Source organism: Ruditapes philippinarum, unplaced genomic scaffold (genome assembly GCF_026571515.1).
Source record: "Ruditapes philippinarum isolate M1 unplaced genomic scaffold, ASM2657151v2 ctg923_1_1_1_1, whole genome shotgun sequence".
NCBI lineage: Eukaryota > Metazoa > Mollusca > Bivalvia > Venerida > Veneridae > Ruditapes > Ruditapes philippinarum.
This window is the reverse complement of record NW_026855018.1, coordinates 130,914-156,208: the sequence shown is the minus strand read 5'-3', so window position 1 is coordinate 156,208 and position 25,295 is coordinate 130,914. Positions and strand designations below refer to the sequence as shown.

The 25,295-nt window shown below is 32.4% G+C and overlaps 1 protein-coding gene and 1 long non-coding RNA gene across 2 annotated transcripts in view; one reads left to right on the top strand and one right to left on the bottom strand.

The window, feature by feature from the left end:
- LOC132741855 (tensin-1-like) overlaps positions 1-25,295 on the top strand; it is a 165,390-nt gene that overhangs the window by 52,699 nt on the left and 87,396 nt on the right. The window lies entirely within an intron of this gene.
- LOC132741854 (uncharacterized) lies at positions 20,458-23,471 on the bottom strand. The gene is made up of 3 exons (XR_009627353.1): positions 22,525-23,471; positions 21,193-21,276; positions 20,458-20,885 (listed from the first exon to the last, which is right to left on the bottom strand). It is a non-coding gene; the product is annotated as an uncharacterized LOC132741854 (long non-coding RNA).

The window sequence follows — 25,295 nt, the reverse complement described above, 5'->3', positions numbered from 1 at the left end:
CGTCTTATTATATAATGACAAGAACCGGTGATAAATTGTTTCTGTTTATGAAATAATGACGTTCCATGCATTATTATTATTAGATGACTTCTTTACATTAAGTTTTATTTCTAGATAACCATGTAAAGGAATATTATTTAATACATTTATAAAACACAGCGTGGTGCATTTACACGGGACACGATGATGGATTATATAAATGATTTTATTATTTCGTTGCTAAATCGAGGTATTGATAATAAAAGTAGAAACTTGATTACGATTAATTTTGTAGTATGATAGATATTATTTAAGCCGTTTTATGCCTCTAATTTGCATATTGTGAATGAATCATGTAGGGTTTCATCAATATATATATATTGATTATATAAAATATCAATATATTTTCAAGTACTTAAATTCAAGCAGTTAAGAAATCATATATCCCCTGAATTTATAATGCTTGCATATTAAAAGTAATTTAAGAAATATACTTGATTTAAAGAATATGATGTAATTTGAGGAAAGATTCTAAAACAATTGATTATTTTTATTAATTGGACAAAAATGCTTTGCATTTTTTTAAATTAGGTGGCCCTTCATTTTATTCATCTTAGTATTCATTAAGGGTGATTCTGTAATAAGTGTGCTTCTGTAAAAAGGGTGCTTCTGTAATCTAAGGATGCCTTTGTAATTAGGGTGCCTTTGTAATAAAGGTGCTTCTGTAATTTGGGTACCTTTGTAATAAGGTTAACTTTGTAATTAGGGTGCTCCAGTGGCTACAGTGGTTAAATGGTTACAGTTGCTGATTTTGAAGCTCTTGCTCCCCTCTGCCATGGATACTTTTAACACTTTTCCTGCTAAATATCTTAAATAGACTTGTCCGGTTTTCAATCTGGACAAAACCATGCAGCATTTTTAGGGAAAATTTCAAAATATGTACTGACTGAATAGCAAACAGTGCAGACCATGATCAGATGGCATGAATGTGCTGGCTGATCTTGGCCTGAAATAGTCACATGGGTGAAACTCATTTGCCATGGAAATGAAGACATAAATTTGTCAGTAAGTTATTTGCAACTCTCTAAATGTTAGTTAAGCACTATGTTGAAATAATGATTCATAATGATTGCATACTACAAATTTTGCAGCTGCACCAGCTCAAAGCTAGAAAATTTGGTTTGATCTTTAAATACAGAAAGTGAATCATAGTGGCCCATTAAATCATGAAATGTACTGCTTGTAAGTGCATAAGTTATTTCAAAAGCAACATTTATGTGTGTGTGTGAAGTAAGTGGGCAAGTCTGGCTTCTTGCCATTTTGTACAGATTGTACACCAGTCTAAAATGCAGGCATTTGATTGGCTGTTTATGAATAAGGATTTGAAATTGACCAATGAAAGTGTTTTATTTTAAGACTGGTTATGAACATTTTATGCAAAGTACTTGTTTCTTTTCATTTAGATAAAACTTATTATCTTGATGTTCATAGGCACGTTTTTGAAGGGATAAATTTGCATTTGAAACATTATAAAAATTTAAGGTAGAGAAACCTTTGATTATATTTATAGATGGGTGAATAGTGTTGTTTTGAATGGTGAAAAGTTTTGCTATCTGATTTGGCAGTGTTTTGGAATATATTACACAACCGAACATGAACAAGATACACTGTTCCTCCAATAATTTATTATCTTATACTTCATGTAACCATCTTCTTTGCTGATAAGCCTTTCTGGCTGCTGGATTTTATATATTGAACACATGGATTTATTAGTTTGGCATAGTGTGATATCTGGTGAGTAATTCTGGAAAAAATTATTAGGAAAACAGGAATTATATTGAATGGAATGTGTTTTATTCATTGTTGCATAAAAAGTAGTATGTAATTGAGAAAAAGGTAGGTAAAAGTTTCACAGTAAATTCGTTAAAAAGTCAGTGTTTGTAGAGAATTAAAAAAATAAACAACTTAGTTTAAAACTTAGATATTGTCATCTTAGTGCAATAACAGGTTAAATACCATTGAAATTTAATATGAGTTAACCTGTTACTGCACTAACGTAACAATATATTCATTTTAAGGATGATTGTGAAGCATATGATTTGATAGAGTGCTCATTCAAAACTGTTAACTGGAAGTAACGTCATATAAGGAATCATGGTTTTGGCGCAAGTTGAGCTTAGTGCCCTGGTCCCTGGGTTGCGAGGCTGACACCTTAACCAATGAATACTTAGCCATCACTTGAAGTAAAGAAAGTTGGTATAATGTTAAATTTGATCTCTTGTAGGTGATAGTTCGATATTCTCAGGGTACGTATGTGTATAATTATGTATATGAATTAGTAAAAAATTTAGGATGTGAAACACACTGGAAACAAAGTGGGTCAGGTATCAGTCAATTTATTAAAGACCTATGTTTTGGCCATTCAAAAGCCTTCATCAGGGTATTATAAAAGTTGCACAGCCGGGACCCAAAATTATAAAAATACAGAAACAAGTATCGAAAATGATAAAATAAAATCAAAGCTTCAAGTTAAAATTAAAACTTAGAAAATTTAACAATATGCAAAATGTCAGATATTGTAATTTAATTGGGGTGAGTGTGGCCCTAATTTGACAGAATAACGGTACCCATAGAATAATGTGTTAGGGTGACACAGTTATTCCTGTACATAATGTACTGTAAGTTAAATGATACTTTTTAATGATTATCTCAGGGACTTAGGATATCAAAATATGAACATCAGAATGATAAATGTTAAGACATTATATACTATGTACTTAAGTAAAATGAAAAATGTTCTTTTCAAGCTTTCAAGTGTCATTTGCCAGATTTTAAGTATATAGTTTTAAACGAGCCTCCACGGGGAGAAAATGATGTGGGCGATATGCTCATAGATTACAGTAATTTAATATGCATCACATACATCATGCAATGTTTAAGATTTTTTTTATATATATACATATATAAAGAAATCTTTATCTGTACCTGCATAACTTGTTCAAACGTTGTTCTATTTATCTTCATTATGAAAAGTACTTTGCACTTTCTGTATAGAAAGTAGAATTTTGTTTTCATGTTTTAATGGAGTAGACTGCACAAGCTTGAAAAAAGTTGCCCAAAAATATCCACAAACCCTAATTAGCATACAAAACCTATTATTTAACAATGTTTACAAAGTTGCTACAGTGGAGACAATGTTACAGTAAATATATCAAAGTCACGAGAAAGTTGGCAATCTTAAGTAAAGTAATATATGAAAAAAATAATCAGTTATTTTAAAGTTTACTGTCACAGGATTTTGCCTTAATCAGTGTCAAATTGTGCTTATCATTCCTGGTAGTTGTGCTTTCATAATATCAGATGGGGGAAGTGAGAGGTGTTGCAAATTAAAAGGAAGTGAGTGATCTTGCACATTAGGGAGGAAGTGAGTGATCTTGCATAGTAATGGGAAGTGAGGGATCTTGCAGCACATTAAGTGGGAAGTGAGGGATCTTGCAGCACAGTAAAGGGAAGTGAGGAATCTTAAAGCATAGTAATGGGAGGTGAGGAATCTTGCAGCACAGAGAGGGGAAGTGAGGGATCTTGCAGCACATTATGTGGGAAGTGAGGCTTGTTGCGTTGCAAGGGGAAGTGAGTGATCTTGCAGCTCAGTAAGGGGAAGTGACGGGAATGTTGCACATAAGTGGGAATTTAAAGACTTTGGATCATGAACAGGCTTGCTTCTATTTCTTGTACAACTACTTACTTACAAATATTTAGCAAAATATTCACATTAGAGACGTTTCCTCTATTAACATGTTCTATATACATCAATGAAGTTAGGTCTCATTCAAAATTTATGATTGATGACCTGCTTGATTGAAATTTGTAATGGAGAAATTAGCATTTCATATTGAAAAGAAGGACTTCTCAGATACTATCAGTGTGGCAGGGGGAAAAGTTATTATGAAGTCTATATTATTATGATAATAATTGACTTTCACCATTCAGCTTTATTGATGTTCAAGGTTGTCCTAACAAGTGTTAATATGACATCATTAAAACATGAAAAATTATGATTTTTTTTTCAATGAAAAATAAATCCATATTGTAATAGAAAAAAATTATTCATTTTTGACAGAAGTTATATTTTTTGGCATAGGAATATTTTGTCTATCAAGCTAGCTTACTGAATGTCAGCAGTTCCACTCAGGTGCCTGTTTGTGCCTGAAATAATGAACAAACTTAAGGGGCACCTCAGGTCTTCCTTCAGTTGTTAAATTTTGGAATGTCACCATATGACCTATACTGTGTTTGTGCGATGTTAAACCCAACCAAAATAAAAAGAATGGCCCACTTGTCAGAATATATCCAAAGAATTTTTTTTTTGTAGAAATAAGTAAAAATGTCACTCTCCTTAATTTTTTTTCATACTGATTAGATATAGGCATTTTTTAGGCAGATCTGCTGAAAGACGTTAAAATCTGCTAACGGAACACCTTCAGTCATTTTGCAAAATGCATCATTGACCTTGAATACAAAATACCAAAAGGATTAAAGTTTAGAAAGTAGCTAGGTTTACTAAAGGATTAGATTATTTTGACCTATATATCTTGCCAGATTGTAACAGATTGTTAATGTACTTGTGCTAAACATTATAGTTACATTATGGAAGTTGTGCCCTGACATAAAAGTGCAGTACTACCCTAACTTGATATTATATTTGAGAGTATGGAAAGTACCTGAGAAAATTTTGGTTGAAAACATTTAAATCTTAAATTTGAAAATTAGAAAAAATATAAATTTAGCTAAACCCTAAAACTGCTGAATTTTTTGAATGGACTCAACAAGTTCAGTCAATTATCAATTTCATGGGTATTAAGATGAAAAAATCTAAAAATTGGCCAGCCAACAGTATAGAGCCTGGCCCGAAGATCATAAAACTATTTTTCTGAGATCTGTCTCAAATCTCAGGATTTTCATTGGTTAGTAAACATTTTGTGATGTTTTTGACCAATCAAATACTTGAGATCTGAGTTGAGCTCAGACAATTTATTTAAAACCTTTGACCCTGGTCAGACTGACCTCACAATATAGACATAACCTGTCCAGGTGTACTGTTTTATTGTAATTATGCTTTATGGATTATGTGCAAATTTAATATCATCAAATGTTTACTAAGTGCACAATCATCATATTCTGACCTTCAAAATCAGTGCATCAGTGGGATATTTCCTTATTAGTTTAGATAATTCACCAGCTAGCATGATAAAAATCACTGATTCATACAGAGTAATATTGCATATGTCAATCTGGCCATTCATGATACACTGTTGATAAAAATCGCTTTGATCCACCTATCTGATAAGTCATGCAAGAGTTACTTCCCATTATAACATATTTGTGTATCCAGTTTACAAAAAGAACACTTTTGATAAGGTCCCCCAGGTAAAGTTCATTGGAGTATATCGGATTTGTCAAAGTAGAGAGTGTTCTAAACCATAGTACATGTGGATTTAATATATAGGTAGTTTTTTCCCTTCTCTATGCTGTTTACCTAAGTGAAAGTATTTCTAAATTTAAATTATATAAAAATTATTGTTGTGGAATTAAGTTGACACCTGGTTTAGTGTTAAAGTTTGGATATACTATTTGTGATTGAAAATATATAACTATATTTATTCTAGAGGAATATATAACTAACACAGTGTGTTTAAAAGGTAAATATAATGATATTACTCCTTTTATGTATTTACATATGACAAGGATTTTCATAACCTAACTTAATAGTAGCGGTCACATAACTTAAGTATCAGGACATTTTGATCTATAAATACGATGGTATTATAAATTATTTAAATGTGAAACTTATTCAATGAGAAGCAAAGAAACTGTAAGGTTTTTATGATGTTATTTACAACCTAGTTTAGCATATTTAAGTAAATTCGCGACAATTAGAAGGTCTATCTTAGTCTGTTGGACTTTTTAACAGTTTAAAGGGACTCCACTGAGGTTTTTTGATGTGACTTTTTTTGGACTGGAAATAATTTTTGGAGAAAAGTTTTCCATTTGATGTACAGCTAGACCAAAAACCGTTGTGCAAAATTTCAGATCATTCGCTCACACCGATTTTCCAGGATAAATATTCAAAATTTCAAGTTGTTAAAAATTACCAAATTGAAATTGAAAGCGTTTCAACGCTTATCACTCAAAACAGGTTAAGAAAATCACAAAAATATGATTTTCAATTTATTTCTAAGTACATTATATTTCTTAACAATCTTTGTATAAGTGCCCCAAAGAAAATCAAATTTTATGTTTTTTTGGCTTTTAGACCTCAGTGGAGTTCCTTTAGGAGATGTATAGAGTTCTGTAGCAACTTTGTTAATAAATTTATGAGTTAGAATGTGGAAGAATGACACTGGTCTTGTAATGATAAAGTGGTAGGTTATTTAATCTGGTCAGATAGGTTTCTCCTGATGTCTTCTAAAATACTCACTGATTGACACCTAAGTTCAGCAACTGAAATCACTATGTCTTAGTTTTCCAAATAAAGGTTTCAACATTGACATGTTTTATTGAACAAGGTGCTTTCAAAAATACTTTCTCAAAAGAAAGACCCCTCAAATTTCAGGTCCCTGCGGGCTGCAGGGATGTTTCGCCATCTCATATAGAGCCTTTGCAAGCAGATCATTAAATGTTGCTATAATAGGTCTTGCTGGCGAATTTAAATCTACCCATGTAACCAGTGCAGACCAAGATCAGCTGGCACATCTGTGAGGTCTGATCATGGTCCGCACTGCTCACTATTCAGTCAGTACTTATTTTGAAATGCTTTACCTAAATATGACGCATGGTTATGTCTAGATAGAAAGACGGACAAGTCTATTTAATACATTTGTCACGGTTCAGAACTGTTCACTATTTAGGGGAGAAGATGTGTAAGCAGCCGGATAGCTAAGTCGGTAGAGCTGCGGTACAGTATTATGAGGGCTCCGGGTTTGAGTCCCGGTCAGACTGCACATTTTTCTCACCTTGTGACACATTTAGTGGAGTAAGGGTTAAACACATGAACATCATTTAAAACATTCCAAAATTATTTGCGCATGCTTAAAGCTACAGGTTTATATCAAATGTAAATAAAAATGTATTATATGATTTTTTTCCAGGGCACTAAAAATGCATAGAAAGAGAATGTATCGATTGATTGATTTTTTTTATAAATAAAAAGCAACACACAAATATGTTAGAAATCTGCAGTGAAAAAGGGCTTAGTTATTTTCTGTTATTCATGCATGCAACTGAAATGTGTCCTTGAGAATTTCGAGATTAAAACCGCATTAAATTACAAATTTTATTTTTCTTATGGAACACGAGATTTGTGTACCTGACATACTAAACTCTTGGTAATATGCATGACTTAAGATAAAAATCGACAAAAATTGATTTATTTGGGTATAATCCAGTCAGCGTTCAATACTGAAATCTGTTTTGGTGCTATTAAAAGATCATTTAATATCAACTAAGGTCAATTTAGGTGATTACATACACTGAAAATCATTAATAAAAACTATTGAGGCGACTCATAATTAATCCTGACTTTGCCTGCGTTTGAACAGTTAGTGCGGTTATTTTTGGAATCGGTCCAAAGTAACTTGTTATGGAAGCAAGTATCTTGACAGTATCGCTTTAAAAACACTACTTTACAGGCACATTATGCCTAAGAAATCCATATTTGTGAAATTCTTTAGAAATGTCAAACATGTGTTTAATAATGTTTAAATAATGGATTTAGAGCATGTTAAAATTTAATGTTTTATGATCAACTGAAGAAAGTAGTGCTGACGGTGCAGTAATGTGTACAAAGCAAAATGTAAACAAAGTAGTATATTGACTTCCATACAAAATACTAATTCACTATAATTGTACCAATTGCTGACAAAGCAAAATAATTTTTATAACAAAAGTGTATTTTTTGGTAGCAAGATAACAAAAATTTAAAGTTTTTTTGTGAAATGAAAATGATAACATTTTTGAGGTTTAATGGGCCTAAAAATTTGAACTAAGTTTATAGGCAAAAATTTATAACTAGTGCACTTAGAGAAATCAGTCATGGAAAGACATGTAGTTTCTGAAACTAATAAGTAAACCGGGCTCGAAACATTCAAATAAATTAGTTAACCCGTGACCTTGGTTGGTGAACATGTGATTAAAGAAACTGGTTAGTAAAATAATACGAGCTTGACTGATTATATCGAATGAATAATGCGAGTACACGTAAAACAAAACCTGAGGACCAATCATGGACGAAATTAGCCCAACAAATTGTGCGCGTAGGCCTTTATATTATATAGACGATGGTCGCTCTTCTCAAAGAACAACATCAATGTAACATCAGTTTGTAAAATCGGTTGGTCTTGCAGACAAAATATTGGGACTAGGACAGAAGGTATAGACCTTGTATGACAACCCTTCTTTGAGGGTGTTTACATAAATAGACATTTAGAAACCTGAAATTTGAGGCAATTGAAACCAAATGATCGAAGGTTTTTTTGTGACCATGATTATATTTTATTTGCTTTCTGTGAAAAGAGCAAATATTTGAGCATGGAATTTTGAAAAAAGTAGTACTTTGGTTGTAATATATGAATGTATAGAGTTTGCTTTACCTGATTATGTTCCAAAAAAGAAAACTGATCCATTTGTTTTGTCCTTTTGCCATACACAGCTATCATCATAACCTTATGGAAGTTGCGCGCTTTTGACCTCGGTTGACAGGAACTTAAACCATGCTTATATAACTGAAAAAATAAAAGTTGAAATCAAGTAAAATTTTACTTTTAGGAAGATAAAATCGGAATTTAATGTAACCACAAAGTTACACGCTTGATGTGACGATGCGTCTACAAAAAAGTGGTTGAAGGACAATGTAAATTTCAATTTGCCATAAATAGTTGTATTCACAATGAAATATGTGTAATAAAAATCATCAGGGGAGCCAAACATGAATTTAAGTGTAGTCTAATATTTCTAGCTGTCCTATCATATGTTTGATGAATGTATGTAAACTCTGACCTTGGACCGTGCTATGATTCTCTTATTGTAACTGTTGCTTTAAATACTTCCAAACACTTGTCCTTTGCAACTTGATTTAAATTTCACCACAGATTGACTTGTTTGGTGTACGGAAGTTATAATTTTGCATACAGACGGACGGTGGTTCTGGTAGGAGTATACTTTATGCGTATGGCTGACATTATTGACTATAATGCAATAGGGGCATTGATTACCTCCCCCTTCCCCCCAACACCGAAAATTTATGTGCTCCTTGGAAGGCCCATTTATTTGATCTCTAGGAGTGGTGCTAGAGATGCCAAGGATTTTCTAATTCCTGCATTTAGTTGTCGTCCAAGTACAGCTGAACCTTCTTTATTTAGCCTAATATCATCATAGAAGAGACTTTGGTTAACCTTATCATTTATCATAAAAGCACTGGTGTTATCAATAAAGATGAACTCTTTATTCTTGCAAAGTTCTTCAAGAAGACTATTTGCTTCAAGGATATTTGTCCTAGACAATAGATCTTATGCATACAGGCATTGACAACATTTCAAATGCCAACACACCACAGTCTGTATGTGAAGACTTTAATGAACTCTTTTCTTTGCTACAATCAATGAACCTATACTGCCCAAAAGAAAAGATCTATTGTCTAGGACAAATATCCTTGAAGCAAATAGTCTTCTTGAAGAACTTTGCAAGAATAAAGAGTTCATCTTTATTGATAACACCAGTGCTTTTATGATAAATGATAAGGTTAACCAAAGTCTCTTCTATGATGAAATTAGGCTAAATAAAGAAGGTTCAGCTGTACTTGGACGACAACTAAATGCAGGAATTAGAAAAATCCTTGGCATCTCTAGCACCACTCCTAGAGATCAAATAAATGGGCCTTCCAAGGAGCACATAAATTTTCGGAATGCCAAAAGCAGGCAATTAAATGCTCGGAGACCTCAACATCATCATCAGAAGAACAGAGGGTATCAGGGACCATGGAATTCCTGGCCTGGGACAACATGGATGTTACCACACTGGTACTAAATGATAACCTGGTTGAATCAATAAACAATACTGAAACATTATCTACAAATCATCATTCTATGGAAAAAAATGTTAATATTGATCAGAATTCCAGTTTCGACGAAATAACATTTAACAAAAAAGGAATAAACTTTTTACATTTAAACATTCATTATCTGTATCCAAAATTAAACGAAATTAAATATTTAGTAGATAAATATCCAGACATTGATGTATTGGGACTACAAGAAACTTTTCTAAGTGATGTTTTTTCTGACTCTGAAATATCTTTAAATAATTATCAGATGTTTAGACGTGATAGGAAATCAAATGGTGGTGGAATTATTTTGTTTGTTAAGTCAACACTTCCTTGTGAGTTAAGGTCTGACCTACAATCTGATGACATTGAATCAATATGGCTTGAAATGAAACTTGATAAGCAGAAATCATTTTTGATAGGTTACATCTATAGGCCACCTTCATCATTAAATTCTTGGAATGAAAAAATTGAAGAAGTTCTAGAGAAAACATTTATAGAAAACAAAGAAGTAATTCTTTTTGGAGATTTTAATTACAATTTCGGACCTACAGGCTCAAATAATTCCACATGGAATAATATCATCAATTCCTTTAATTTATCACAACTTATAACACAACCAACAAGAGTAACACCAGTTTCTTCCACTATTATTGATCATATTTACAGTAACCAACCACAAAATATATCATACACTGCAGTCCCTATACTTTCTGTTAGTGACCATTATCCTATATTTTTCACAAAACTGGCAAACCAAAAAAATATCAAGAAGGGTCCATTGCATGTTACAATTAAATACAGGCACCTAAAAAACTTTAATGCTGACAAATTCTTATGTGACCTTTCAAAGCAACCATGGTCTATTATAAATATGTTTAATGATCCAGATGATGCTTTAGATACTTTTAATAAATTATTTTTAGAAACTCTTAACGAACATGCCCCATACAAACAAAAACGTGTAAAACATAAAAATCAAGCTGATTGGTTTAATGAAGATATAGCAAATGCAATGCGTAATAGGGACCATGCAAAAAAGAAACATAATGTTGAAGATTTCAAATACTGGAAATCACAAGTTAAAAAACTGACTCATACAGCAAAAACAGAATTCTTTAATCAGGAGATCAACTCAAATAAGAAAAATCCAAAAAAACTTTGGAAAAACTTGAAAAGTTTGTCTGGCAAATCTGATTTTCAACAGACATCATATATAGTCATACTGAGAATGGCATACCAATTACTGATCCAAAGCTAACAGCAGAAACGTTTAATACATTCTTTGCAAATTTATTTAAAAAAGCTGAAAATATAACAGAATTATCACATGAAATGAAGACTGCATTACAAAATCTATCAAAAAATACTAAAGAATCAGATAAATTTGAAATACCCTTTGTTGAACAAAGTTATGTAAAACAAAAGCTTAACTGTCTTAATATAACAAAAGCAACTGGCTTAGACGAAATTGGTGCCAAATTTCTAAAAACAGCTGCAGATGTCATAGATGAGCCACTTTGTGCCATAATAAATCTAAGTATCAAAAATGGAAAATTTCCAACTCTTTTAAAACAATCAAAGGTAACACCAATCTACAAAAAAGGTACAAAGACAGACAAAAACAATTACAGACCAATTTCAGTACTCCCACTTATCTCTAAAATATTTGAAAAACATGTATCAGACCACTTAAAACTCTTTTTAGAAAGAAATAATTTACTTTACGCTGCTCAATCAGGCTTCAGGTCACACCATTCATGCGGGAGGGCACTTATAAATGTAACTGATAACTGGATAAATGCACTAAGCAATGGAAAACTTGTTGGAACTGTTTTTCTAGAGTTATCAAAGGCCTTTGATTTAGTAAACCACAATGTTCTTCTTGAAAAACTATCTTTCTATCATCTCTCATCACAGGCCATTACTTGGATTAAATCATATCTGTCAGACAGGTCACAAAAAGTAAGTGTGTCGGGTCTTTTATCTGAATCTGCTGACGTTGTCTCAGGAGTACCCCAGGGCTCAGTCCTAGGACCCTTACTTTTCTTAATATATATAAATGACATACATCTGCATATAAAAAGATCTAATGCTAATATTTTTGCAGATGACACTTCGTTAACTTCTATAGGAAATACTGTACAAGAAGTCAATGAAAATCTTCAAACAGATATTGATAATGTTAACACATGGTGCATCCAAAACTCAATGATACTAAATGCACTTAAAACAAAAGCTATGACTCTGTCAATTAGGAATACAAAATTAGAAAATAATGCTACATCTACACTGTATCTTCATAACAAAGAAATAGAATTTACAGACACAGAAAAAGTACTAGGTGTCTTTGTTGACAACAATCTCAAATGGAAAACTCAAATTAAAAAAACTATTGGAAAATGCAATTCACAACTCTACCTGCTTCTTAGAATTAAACAATATCTTGATCTTCATTCTAGAAAACTCTTTTTCAATGCATAATTTTTATATTCTGCCTCATTTAGACTACTGTTGCACTATATGGGGAAACTGTAGTAGTGAATTACTTTCACAAATTATCAAATTTCAAAAAAGAGCTGCTAGAATAATCTTGGATAAAAGTTTTGATTCCCCATCAAATGAACTATTTAAAGAGCTTAATTGGATGTCCTTTGATCAAAGAATTATGTACAAAAAAGCTATTCTCATGTATAAATCTATTAATGAGCCATCTTTTCCTAATTATATGAAAAATAAATTCCAAATGATAAATGACAAACACAACTTCAACTTAAGATCTGTTCAAAATGAGAAACTAGTCATACCGAAACCAACAACTGAGTACTTTAGGAAATCATTTGACTATTCTGGTCCTAAAATATGGAATGACATCCCAATTTATATTCGAAATTCAGATACTTTGAAGAAATTTCAAGCCACATATATTAAGTGGCAATTTTCTAATTAAATGAGTGTACATTTTGTTGTAATGATAATGCCACACAAGAATAGAATGTATAATGTTTTGTTTTTACAATATTGTTTTAATCTTACTTGTAAAAAAATGTATTTTTCATGCCCAGGTTATGAAAATGTGGTTTCTTGATGTTTGTTTGTTTTTTTTTTTTTTTGTTTGATTTTAGTTTTTTTTTGTTTTTTTTTTCTATTTGTGTATATATGTTATTTAAAATGTGTAATGTATATATTGTTATGTATATGCTATGTATATGCTGAGGCCCGCATGGAAGATCGGGAAACCGAATGTGTTAGCCTCATTAAATAAAGTCGTTACTTACTTACTTACACTCACTGCTGTAGAAGATGGCATATGACCTTACAAAACCTAATGTAAACTTGAAACCAAACTGGAAAATAGAAACGTACCTAATTGAATGTACCTGTCTATAAAAGGACCTTGTAAAAGAACCTTATATATTATATAATACTTAAGTACCACTTTTCAGTGTCAGGGAAGGTAATTTTGTTATCTGAAGAAGCATTCAAGTGTCCTGTCTTTATACAACAAATTTATTTTGACACTTAATGTATCTCTTTTTAAAGTGATGATATTTTAACTACTCTATCCTCATTATAAGTATGTCATCTTTAGTTTGTATTTAGTATACATTTTAAAAAGAATTGGTTCACTGCAGGAACCTAGTTAGTAAGTTAGAATGATGTTAATATTGACTTGTATTTCACTTGTATAAAAGAAGTCATTAGGAAAGTTCAGATCTGCAACACTAATCTGAAGCGAGCATTTTAACTTTTCTTGTTCGATTAAGTGCAAGTCTTTTTAAATTGACAAAATATAATTGATATAAATAAGCCAAATAAACATACTGTTAAGTGATGTTTTCATATGTTGGTCATATGGTTGTTTTGTCGGATCCGTGGCTGATTGGTTAAGGTTGTTGACTTCAAACCACTTGCCCCTCACAACTGTGGGTTTGAATCTCGATAGGGACTTTGGATTCTTTCATGTGAGGAAGCTATTGAGCTAGCTTGTAGAACATTAGTGGTTCTATCAAGGTGCTCGTTAGGGCCTAAAATAATGCATGGAAGGACAGTTGAGGTCTACTTCCATCAGTAAAGCTGGAAAGTTGCCATATGACCTATACTGTGTTTGTGCGATGTAAACCCCAATCAAATAAAGAAACAAAAGTAATGATAAGTATGTAGGACATTGCATCAGTTTTGTCCTTAATACGACAGATTGTTCAAGAGGCAGGAATGGAATGTATAATCTGGTGATTGCATCAATATATTTGAAGTAGGCATTTCCGCTTTAGCAATCAATTACATATTGATTCGTACTCTTTGGGATATGTTTTGTGAAGGTACATAAGGACGCACTAAGAAGCAGGAACTGTTCTATTTATAAGTAAATTTCAATACTTTTTGCAGAAGAGAAATGTATTTCGATATTTCTTTACTGAGGAGAATTTATAATTTCATGTTTAACCATGCCTCGTTTAATGGTGACAAATCAGAAAATAATGTTTTGGTGTCAAATGCAATAAAATGTTAAGTTTTTCAGAAATTATTATCTTGCCCCTTACCACTGTAGTTTGAATCTTCACAGGGACTTTGGATTCTTTCATGTAAGGAAGCTATCCAGCTAGTTTATGGAAAGTTGGTGGTGTTTATTTGTGCACAGAAGGGCACCTGAGGTCCTCCCTTACCAGTAAAGCTGGAAAATAGCCATATAACCTATACTGTGTTGATGCGATGTAAAACCCAACAACAAAATAAAATAAAATAAATTTTTGTAAATGAAAATCTTCATATATAATATACAAGGAAATGTAATCCTTTCGATAGAGTGACACCTGTCGTATAAATATTTAAGGACGTAAGAATTGTAAACAGACATTGTGGCGATCTTTATTCAAATAGTAGTCAATATGGGCGACGACGTAACTGCTATCTCAAGAGGCATGTCCTTGGTGTAAAAAAAATTTGAGTTTAAAATCACAAAAGAGATAATCGTAGTGAAGTAAGGTATTTCAATAACGACAAGTGAAAGTTATATTTAGAAATTTCCTTTTTTTCTGGGTTGAAGTATTGGGTGTTAGTATTTGTAGTAGGGCATATGTGTGGGAAAAAGAATATTTTTTTTCTGGGTTATAGTATTTTGTTGTGGGAGTAAGTTTGATGGTCATGGGTTATATGATATATTTGTGGTTTCATAGCTTAATATGATTTTCTTTGAAAGTGAATTAAGGTATTCATGTATTGCAGATTATTGTTTACTCAGTAATGTTATAACAATACAATACCAGCAGATGTTGCTTTATGATTGTCTTTTTTTGTATCGATAAACGTAAAATAAAGAAAAAATTACTTAACGCTACATTCTTTGAGCATTAATTGTACCATTACTGTCCTGTAGGTTTGTTGTGTAGACAATAAACTTTAACATTTTACACAATTAACCATACATGCCATAATTTTTGGACAGCTTTCCGGGACACTTTTCATCACGGCAATAATGGATGTGTAGGCAGTTGTGGAAAAGGGTGGGGGGTTGTGGGTGTCAATCGTATAACGTTATTAATTAGGACGACTTTCTCCTGAATTTTAATGATAAACAGTTAACTTACTAGTTTTATAAGTAGTCTTTTACGTCGACATAATTATCATTTTATAGTATTTCTTTATTTCATTTATTATTCCCTAAAAGCAAGTAAGTTGTAGGTTATTATTTATTATAAACCCGGTGAATGGGCGCAGCCATGTTGTTCACCCGTTATATCTTAAAGTCGTGATAATTACTACATGTCACGTAATGCAATTCTCCCAGTCATAAAAACAAACACAGCAAGGTGATTTATTTGACACCTTTAATTTTTTATTTCATAGATATATTTACATTGTTTGTAATTATTAGACTTTCGGCAAGTTAGCGATTGATCTAAAAATTAATGATTATCGGGGATTAACGATAATTGTTAAGGGCCGTAAACCATTATTTAACCCGACCATTAAACGCTGCCGAATTCAACAGAGAATGTTAATTGCCGATGCATGAAGAAAGCTATTGCCGAGGGGAATTGACAGTCGATAATTGGGGGGCTGTATATTGTAAACTTGTTAGTGTCAACGTTCCTGTGTATTATGTGTACCAGGTCAGAATATGTTTTACTATCGAGAGGTGAAATGTGCGAGATTTGATATATGAAAATTTTGCAAAATATCATAATTTTTTTTCCGGGATCAAATCGATGCCCGGGACATCTCCGGGACAGACATCCGATTTCCGGGACAATCCCGGGCATCCGGGACGTTATGGCATGTATGAATTAACTATGATGTATTTACACATTAAACTTACATGATTTTTACACAATAAATTATATTAATGTTTTTACACAGTAAATAATAATGACTTTGTTTACACGATACACTAATAATGATTTTACGCAATTTACTATAGTGATTTTACAAAATAAACTGTAATGATTTTACTCAACAAACTATTGTGATTTTACACAATTCACTATTGTGATTTACACAATAAATTGTAAATAAACTAATAATACAAGCAATCTAATTACTGTGTGCTATGCACAATAAACAATAATCATTTTACACAATAAACAATAATAATACAAGCAATCAAATTTCTGAGCTGTATTGTTTGGTTTTATTAACCTGTCAATTACATACTGATTACACGGTCGATGCACACAGTATATTAATCTTCGGGAGATGTTCGGTAAGTTCCGTGAGATGTACGCTGTACGATGGAATTTAATTTAATTTCTATCTCTAAACTAAGTGTACTCAGCGTTATAGCCCAATAGGGTAAATCACGAGTTTATAATCTAAGTGCTACACGTGTTTTAAGTTCGAGGCCGCGTTGGTCCATGTTTTTTCTTAGTAATACTTCCAACATTATTGAATTTATATATGATCATTTTATGTTGTTCGTATTGTTTGATTATGTTTTACTTAATTTTGTTATGTATATACTCTTTTTAAATAACATGTTTTTTTAAGAATTCATGTTTAAAATTAAAACGGAGTAAAATCAATAAATGTCTTTTCAATGCCGTAAAACACACTACAAATCTGTTCCATTAAAATATGCTGCAAAAATAAAGAAAGAGTATTAAAACAATGACAACAGTTAGGATCGAACCACAGACCTCTCAATTATCAGGCATTCTCTTTACCGACTGTCCTATTGTGAATTAACGAAAACCTTCACATTAAGCTGGCGTGACTTTCAATCCATGACTAATATACTCCACATTAATTCTCGTAAACTACACGGACCAAACCGAAGTGGGATCGAATATTTAAATGAGTCCTATAATGTATTCATAATTAACAGGTCAATAAAATCAGACTATACATAATAAACTAATGATTTTACACAATAAACTATAATAATACAAGCAATGCTGTACACAATAAATTACTGATTTTACACAATAAACTATAATTTTACAAGCCCTCTAAAAGTTGCTATCTCTTGTAATAATAATATATATGGTTATCTAAGACAAGTTTTACTGTATTATGATAAATTTACAAATTTCCCACAATTTGCCATCATTATGAGTTTATACCAGGAAAAAGCCTGTGATATATAAATACCACAGATAATTATGCAAATGTTGTACATGGCTGTTTCTGTTCATATACTACATCATTCTGTATCTGTATTATGTAACAACATAGGGAGTGATTGATTGTCATTAAGATAGCCTTCAGCTTTATATAGAAACACCATTCTTACATCATCCTCCTGGATCCTCCTGGGGCAGAAATTCTGCAATATCTGGAATCTACATTTACAGATATTTTACAAGCCTATGAGAATTGGTTTAAAGACCCATCATGATCAGATATTATTGGTGTAGGTGTAAGATGGATAGGTCCATAGAAGTTTGTTTAAAGGCCCACAATACTCAAATATGACTATAAGAATGTATACTGAAGCCCACCATGATCAGATATAGGAATTGAGTTAAAGGCCCATTTTGCTCAGATATTTTGACAATAAGAATTTACCGCCTCCGTGGTCGAGGGGTTAGAGTTGATGACTTCTAATCCAGTTACCTCTCTGGCGTGGGTTCGATCCCCGGGAGATGCTTTGCTAGGAGGAAGGTTGTCTAGTACTGGTGTAACTCTCCAGGAACGATGGTTAGGAAACTACTAGCCTATATGACTGAAATACTGTTGGAAAAAGGCGTAAAATGAAACAAACAATAAGAATTTATATAAAGGCTCCATCAAGATCAATCATAATATAGGTGCATGAATTGATTTAAAGACCCATTTTGTTCAAATATTTTGACTATAAGAATGTATATATAAAGGCCCACCAGGACCAGATGTTACTTATACCGGCAATGGATAAAGGGCCATTGAGCTCTAATATTATGACTACGTGAATTTAAGCTATTGAATATAAATTAAACCTTTTCAGCAAAAGTGGCTAAACATTTGGTGTAAAATTTGTTGTGATATAAATTAAAGTCCTACATTTTATTGTATTTATACTTGTAAAACATTTTGCCGTAAGTAATATAATTAGCACGGTGTTTATTTAACAAACACATTTAATGTAAATTTTGTGTTAGAAAACTGGTACTTTTCATTCAACAACCTGTTAAATTCGGCATATTTGCAATTTCCGAGTGGTAAATGACAGTTTACTGTCTATTTAACTTGTGAATACTTAAACATTTAAGTAAAGGTATACGCGACAAATTACCCTGGAGGCAATTTTATAAAGTAACATATCAATTATCCAAAATGGTGTGCCCATTCATTAGTGAAAATCATTATTTAGCAAGATTTACAATTTTGAACGATTAAAATTGTTACTTGTCTCCGTCTTAAATTAGACAACAATAGACTGTGGTAGACAGATTATATATAATTGACTGTATTACAGTCAGCCTGATGTTCAGCCCCAGAGGAACACAAATTGATACAAATGACCCAAAGTACCTTAATGTTAGAAAGGTTAGGTTACAAAAAATTTTAGAAAAATAATGAGGTCGAAGAATTTTTTTTAACATTAATATATCAATATTAGTAATTTGAGACCTGCTTTTGATCTTTTGCATATAATAACACTACATTTTTGTTAGTAAAAGTTCCTTTGGTGCATTAGTGAATTATAACTGACACAGCATTATACTACACTTCCATTTTTGTGAAGATTTGAAATTATTTTACCATTAAAGTTCTTGCAGAAGTAAAATCAGGCATATCATTTATTCAGGAGGATTCGGGCTAGAAAATGAAGAAGAAATAATGTTTCTTTAATAATCTTTTGTGTCCTGACCCTCTTGTTCTGATTATTTTTGTTAACTTGCTTAATTTCTTAAAAATACATGTCCATGCAGTTTCCATCTTGTAATTACCCCAGTAAAAAATTCAGTGGAATACCAGTGGAATACCACTGGAATACCGCTGGTATTCCAGTGGATTTTCAGTGGAATACCAGCGGTAAATTTTGGTGGTATTCCACTAAAAGTTTACCGCTGGTATTTCAGTGGAATTCCACTGGAATACCACTAAAATACCAGCGGTAAACTTTTAGTGGAATACCACCAAATTTTACCGCTGGTATTTCAGTGGAATTCCACTGGAATACCAGTGGAATTCAACCAAATTTTACCGATGGTATTTCAGTGGAATTCCACTGAAATACCAGCGATAAAATTTGGTGGTATTCCATTAAAAGTTTACCGCTGGTTTTCCAGTGGAATTCCACTGAAATACCAGCAGTAAATTTTGGTAGAATACTACCAAATACAGAGCCGGACGGACAGACAGTGCGATTTTAATATGCCCACCTTCAGGGGCATAAAAATCACTGGATATAGTAGTTGAATTAGTTGAAAATACAAAATCATTCCAAAGAGCAGATATAATAGCAAATATTTTATATACATTTGTTGGCTTTATATATATAATAGTAAGTATTGAGTCTCAACACATTTTTTTAGATGTAGAATATTTCCCTAAACTAAACAGTTATTTTGGTTATTCTCTTCTGCTTTGTTTTATAATATTTCCTTGTTAAAGATGCACTCTTACTCCCAAATAAGATTTCCTAAAGTTAATAATATTGTTTTAATAAAACACAAAAAGTGCAAGAACAGTTCAAGTACTACAGTTCATGAACAGTTCCTAAACTACATTTACATTATTTCACATTCATGAAAAATGCAAGAACAGAGCAGACAGATGATACCAATCAATTTGTGGACTGACAAGTCTAAACAATATGTACTCAACATAAGCTCTATTTAGCTATATTGTTCAAAAGTAAACCACAAACATGTAAAACTACATGTAAAATTTAAAAACTACACATCTTTGTTTAACAAGAAACTAAGAAATAGTTTCTTCAATACAGCTTGCTGATTTTCAAAAGTGCAAAAACCAAAAACTTGAAATTAGTTTTTTTAGTTTCCAATGTTTCACTTATTTTGTGATTTATTTCCTTCTGATGACCTTTTGTAAGTTCTCTAGTTTTTTATTAAATACTTCTTTTGATACACCGGTTTTCTTCCTCACTAGTCTTTAAAGATTGCTGAGTTTCAAGGGTTCAAGTGGTGGTCTCGGGGAATCCTTGCACTTATTGGTCATCTTTCCAGTCCTAGAGTGGGTTCTAAGTTCCTCCACAGTGAAGATAGTCTTTGCTAATGTAACCAAGACTTCTTGAGTATCACTTAGATGTTCCACAGCTTATAATTCGGGGTCCTCCACTTTTGTATTCTGACTCTCTAAAGCAGTAATTCCCTCCTCCATGCGCCAAATCTTTCTACGCAGGCTTCTGCACTCATCCTCCCATCTAGTTTGGAAATACCAAAAAAAAAACAATATAACGTCTAGTGTTTGAAATGACAGTTTTAAACATCACACAAATGTTACGAAAAAATGCGTTTCCATAGTACTCTTCAAACCTTTTTTTATACCCCAGTATCAGGGTAATCAGTTTTTCATTAATATTTAAGAAGAAAAAGCTAATTATGCGAATTTTAATCCTCGTGAAATTAGACTGAATTAAGATTTCGGTAATTTTTGCCATGAAAAGATATCTCGTTCTACTGTAGACAATTGTAAAATTGGGTCCTTGTAACCTCAACTATATTACTTACCCGTCAGATCTAGCCTCAACCACACAACCCCTAGCAGTTCCTGCCTTTTCGATGAACTTTCACATTGGACACTATCAGCAGGACCTATAATATTAATCACAATCAAGAAACTTCTAACATCATAAACAGTTGACCAATATCTTTAAAATATCCTGATCGACAAACCGTATCATTATAATTTTTTCAATTTGCATGTTCTAAGTAATGTTTTAATACTCAAAATATCTTGTTCAAGCATGTTCAACCACTTCACATCCTGCCCCTTACTAATACAGTAACAGATTACCATGACCAGTGTAAATTTTAGAGAATTTAGTTAAATATATAGTAGAATAAATTGTAAACTGGAATACGGGCCAGTAAATTCAAAAAATCTTAAATTCAATGCCTGAGAATTCAATTGTATTCAGGTCAGTGCTTCAAGTATGACAATGTTTATGCTATTTATGTTCTTTGCAAATCATCATGTGGGATTTACTTTAATGTACCAGTATTCAGATTCTCTAGTATAAGCTTAGGCAGTGTCAAAGACAAGCTATTTTAGCTAGGCCGTATCCTGAACCACTGACCTATAAATTTTGGTGGCCCACACAACTGTTTAGTGGTCCAATAATTCCTATAAATGCACAGAAATCTAGAGATTAAATCCAACACACACCCAAAAAAAACAAACAGAAAACAGGATTTCTGTGCCAATTAAATTTTTGGATTTAAAAATACAGACAGTCATGTGCTATTTTCCTTGTTGATCATATTCCATAATAAAACTACATAAATTAATGGTGATAAAAAAATTGTCTCTTTATGAAAATCTTTTTTTCTAATATGAGGGAAAATTGCTAAGATAGTGAACTGTCTGCATACTAGGGTGTTGAACTGTCTGGGGGTAAAAAAAACTTGCTACCATGCATTTTTCAAAAAACTATTTTAAACTAGATTCTATCTTTTAGAAGGCATTAGCAAATAATTGCCTGCAGGGAAACAGAACCGTCTTCAATCTTCAACGATGCTTTGTTTTTTATTCATTTTATATCGATCCTTTTCAACAACAAAGAAATAAATAAAAACGGGTCGCGAAAATATGTGACAAATGTCCGTTTACGCAATATTTCCAGTAAGGTTTAAGTATCTTAACTGTAACTAGGAATGAGCTGGAAATACAATTATTATTTCTATTGTTACAGTCGGCAAATTGTTACAAAATAATGCTTTAGAAGTGAAGAAAGGTCATTAAAATAGTTATAGACTCTTCATTTTTTTCTTGGAGGAGTCATAAACACGCCGGTTCAGTTTGGAAAAAAAATCAACTGGTGCATTTATGATAATACTCACAGTGAATTTCACCGATTGCAGCTTTGAAGGTCTTCTTCTGATAATTTGCTTGAGCAATTTCACCTTCCTCGTTGTATATCTTTATTGGGGAGATTATATCATCAGTTCACTGTTGATATGAGACGAAGTTTTTGCCGTCTTTGAATATTGCGCGCTCAATAGACCTGTGTACTACGCAATAAACCTGTGTACTACGTCAGTAACATGTGCACGATTTTCATCATTTCGTGTAATTCCGTTGTTTTTGCCGTCAATACAATGACCATACATGCCATAATTTTTAGACTCATTTCCGGGACACTTTTCATTTGAAGGTGGGGCATTGATCAGCAAACGTATTTCTTTTTTTTTAAATTTACATAGTGGCATACAACCTATAGGCCCTATAACCGGTAATTACAACTTGCAAATTTAATGACACCATAAACAAAGTCAGAATGTCAATAATTATTAACTGTTTTTCTATCTTTTTTAAGTATTTAGGCATCGTTAATTCAATCAGTCACAGAAAAGAATAAAGCTTTGTTAAGTAATGACAATTACCCACGTCGTTTACCTGAAACATTCACTGAATCTTGTAGATTTTATCACCTCATATTTAGCGGCAATTTTCACGGTGTTTGACCACTAATAAATGTGTGTGTGTGTGTATTTGCGTTTATTTATACTCGCCACCGGTTGCCCATATGGGCGAGCCCTCCAGAAGAGAATTAGTCATTTTATTTTTCGGAGGATAGTGCAATTACAGATACAGAAAGATGCCCCAATTCCAGAAGCTTCTCCTGGTTCTTTAGCGTGCCAAGTGTTTAAGCACCCATACACGGGACCTCGATTTAAAGTCTCATCCGAAAGACTGATTAGTAATTTTAGTTGGCCAGCCCGGGAATCGAACCCACAATGTCGAGATTACAAGTCTTGCGCTCTAACCGATTGAGCAATGCGGGCTGGCTAATAAATGTCTCCAGGCAGATTAAATTTATACTGTCCAGTTGGCCAGTGTATGACACCTTCACCCAGGAAGCCACAAGGGGTAATTAATCTTTTAATTAATCAAAATTATTGCCGATAATTGTTTGTTGGAAGGGGCACGTAGATATACCAATCAAAGGATTAGTGTCACCATTGCAATGCTGTTGGGGGATAATCGTTCGTTATTAGCGTTCTAGATAAGTTTACAAAAACTTGACAATAAAATTATATAAAAAAGTAAAATTTCTTGCTTCAAAGTAGATTATTTTAGATTTTTTATTTACCGGGACATAAATCATCTCCGGGACTGACACCTTATTTCAGGGATTGTCCATGGCATGTATGAGTATGACAATGACTACAAATTTTATTTCACAAATCTATTATTGCCCAACAGGCACTTGAATTTTAAACAAAGCTACCATAGTTTCCAAAAATTTTGTGTTGCTACGTCATCAGTATACGTATCCAATACGTCATGAATTATGCCTATATTTATCGTCTTGGTTAGCGTAAATATACAGATAATTGTTAATGTTTGCTGGGTAAGTAAAGAGTAAGTTATCATCGTTAATTTTCGTCAGCATCTGAAGTACATGTTAATATGACCTGCCACATACACTTTCATATTTAAAACAAATAAAGAAGAAAGCACTACTGCAGTATATAGATAGATAAGTTGGTTGAGTAAAAATTGGGGAATTTTATTAAAGAATCGACTGATTGAATTTCCATGGTCAAGCAATAAAAAAAAATACTGATGTCTTTATTTTATGCAAAAAAAATGTTTTGGGCCTATGCTAATCTGCCCAGGTCTTTATCTATTCTTGACCAGTTATCATTCTATTTCTGTAGTTATTTAATAACAAATCATGAACACATGGTCTTCATCAAAAGTTCTTCAGAAATTCATTAACCAATGTATTTAGGTCATCAAGTGTTCTTGAGCAGTAATCATTTCTATTTCAGCAATTATTAAAGGACAAATCATGAACTCATGGTTTTCATCAAAAGTTCTTCAATAATTCGCGACATTATTAAAGGACAAATCACAAACCCATGGTTTTCATCAAAAGTTCTTCAATAATTCATGATCCTAAGTTCATGAACCTTTAAAGAATTTGGTTTCGTTCTTTTTATGCCAATGAACAGTTCATGAACAAGCTTGAAGAACTGTTCATGAACATAAGTTCTTGAACAATCATTATGAAGTGTTTAGGACCAGTTCGTGAACTGTTCTTAAATGTATTGAAAAGTTCATGATTTCAAGAACACTATTTCACAGGGGTGATATACTGGTTTGAACCATGACTGTCTAATCATCCAGTAAATTTATACTATGATTGTATTTCTATCATATAATTGAAACATTATATTATTCAATTGTTTTTAACTGTGAATAAATAATTCAATTACTTAATTGTAATGACTATATATTGATTATGATGTTTACCCTAGAATTCTATTTTTGACCTCAGATTACCAACATGTATACACACAAATATGAACAGAGACAATTTTGATGGAACCTTTTTTTCATGTCGTAATTGTACATACCGATGGTAAAAATTAGTCCACTGGAAGTGTCCTTATTAAATTGTATATATATTATAAAGTCACCAAGTTCACTGGAAATCCAGTGGTTTACACTGGAAATCCAGTGGTTTACAACTGAAATAAATTTGACCAGTGGCATACCACTACTCAATATAGGTTACCAGTGAAAAACCAGTGGAATACCAGTGGAATTATAATAACCACTGAAATGCAGTGTTATTCCACTGGTATTATGTAGTATTCCA